Source organism: Chiloscyllium plagiosum, unplaced genomic scaffold (assembly GCF_004010195.1).
Source record: "Chiloscyllium plagiosum isolate BGI_BamShark_2017 unplaced genomic scaffold, ASM401019v2 scaf_92508, whole genome shotgun sequence".
NCBI classification, from domain to species: domain Eukaryota; kingdom Metazoa; phylum Chordata; class Chondrichthyes; order Orectolobiformes; family Hemiscylliidae; genus Chiloscyllium; species Chiloscyllium plagiosum.
Window position 1 is genome coordinate 105 of NW_025184791.1, and position 2,369 is coordinate 2,473.

General features: G+C 40.3%; 1 non-coding gene across 1 annotated transcript; it reads left to right on the forward strand.

Moving 5' to 3' along the window:
• Positions 1-1,898: 1,898 nt before the first annotated feature.
• Positions 1,899-1,980, forward strand: trnas-gcu. The gene has a single exon. It is a non-coding gene; the product is annotated as a tRNA-Ser (tRNA).
• Positions 1,981-2,369: the final 389 nt, after the last annotated feature.

A 2,369-nucleotide genomic window follows, 5' to 3' on the forward strand; every position in this document is an offset into this window, starting at 1 on the left:
TCCTGAATTACTTTCTGGAAATAAAACGTAGATTTATGACTTCATCGTGTTTTAAAAAACACACCAACAAACATACAAGGAGGGAATTTACCATTGAAAGAAAGGAAAAGTGTGGGTCTGGATTAATTTCGATTTGGTTGTTTTCAGACACAAAGACATTTCATGAACACGTTCAGCTGAATACAATTCAGTATAAAAAGTTCCTGGATTTGAAAGATATAGCAATTATTCAAGGTGAAGCATTGTAAATGGGGCTGAAGTCGTAAAATAACTGCAGACAGAAGTTACATCCTAATGAGTGGCAATTCATTCGTCACTTGGAGACGCAACACCTACTTTAAAGATTTGACCACATTCACATGACGTTAGGTGTATTTCACGCTTTCTTACATCCACCACCAAGTCTACTCTGTCTTTTTTGTATTTTTAACCCTCTGTACTGTCTCAGCACACCATTCCAGCTGAAAGATGCTCAGACTAAAAGTAAATACAATATTCAGACTGTCCTATGCGATCAGTCTATTTTTCTTATTATTATTACAATGGCCATTGCGTGTTTGCAACAAACTGCATAACATGAAAACAGATCAACATCTATTTTCCTGGAATTTAACGCAGTGCACATGGGAAACTTCATCCGTCTGCTGAAAATTCACCTTCGGCTCTCCCTCCACACATGTCTCTTCACGTTTTAAATATTTGCAATATGTTTGTTGATCAAGCTGTCAGTATCCTGAAAAGGTCGTTTCTCAATCCATAAAAACTGGTACTTTCCCATAAATGTGACATTGCTCAATATCAGCTTCTATCCGTATCCCTCACCATGACAAATTGAAGCTGTTCCATGTGAGGCTCAAACGTAAAATTTCGGCAGAGCGCAGCCCACTGTACTGGTTCAGAGATACCGTGCACTGATCACCTTCAGCATTGGAGCAACACATTAATGCTTACCTCCACATTCCTGGTCGTACATGAACTCGGTAAACCGAGTTTCTCTCATTCCATGGCTGGTCACTGCGATCATACGATCATCTTCACCAGTGGTTCTGACCCCGTGTTAGGCAAGTGGTGAGCTACTCATTGCATAGATGTAAAAATGTACAACTTCAACTTTTGCATTCACTAGCCCATGAGCCTTTTATTTTGTTTCTCATCAGTAGAAATCTTAAAACCTTCATCTTGAACAGACTCAATAACAGATCTCCATTGTGTCTCTGGCATCAAATTCCAAAGTGTAAACCCCCTCTGAATTCTTCCACCGCAGTCCACTGTTTGGGAAGTTTTCCTGTTCAGGGGAATGCACTTGCCAGTGTGTCAACTGCTGCTCCCAGCATTCGCGCTGGCACTGCACTCATTTTTCTCCTGACACTTGCTCACTGTATTGCTGTGATCATACAGTGACTTGGTGTCACACAGCCAGGAAAATGATACAGATCAAGGTTTTTGCATTGTTGAATTCAATTGTCAGTTTAGCCTTATTTAAGATTTTGAAATTGTCTGTTGTGTACACAGGTGCGTGTCAAAAATATCTGAGTGGAAGAAAGATGTTCTGAGTAATGACATTGAGCACTATGCACTCTCCTCCAGTCGGGAAAACAATTCCTCACAGACAACGTTACACCTCCTGCTGTCATGGGCTCTTCAGTCCGTTGACTTCAAATCTTCACAGAAATCAACAGACCTTGTTACATCGTCATTTCTTCATTTTTGTTCAGATCACTGTGAGTAGAGAGTCACAGTGGGAGTGTGTTTGCCCCACAACTCAGAGGTAAGACGATACTCTTGAAACCGTCCTGTACTATTTATCATTTCACTGATACCAAGGAGAAATATCTGCTGCTCAGCATAATTTACGCAATTCACTTATTCATAATGTCAAATGTGTCCCTAACTTATGTGACGAGGTGGCCGAGAGGTTAAGGCGATGGACTGCTAATCCATTGTGTTCTGCACGCGTGGGTTCGAATCCCACTCTCGTCGCTGTTATCAACAATTTCAATTTTGCTATCTTTGGTTGATCACAGCTGTCCAATGGTCTGTTTATATGCATCGACGCTATAATAAAATCTCAAAGAATAATTTTAGTCTGTTGCCTAAACTACATTGAAATGTAGATTGAATTGGGACAATGCAAAGGAACGCAATTGTCTTTTCCAAGTCAAGTTGCTGTGAACTTTTATCATATGAAAGAGATCCAGGAGAACCAAATAACGAGAGATGCGAAGTGCATATTGATGCATGCGATTCTTAATGAGTGTTTTGTAAGATGAAATTTGTAGCAGTTGGGTAGAAGTGATTCATCTTAGTGAAAAGAGCACAGAGAGACAGCACGAAACAATGGAGATATTTCAAAAGTGGCAAGGGCTGGG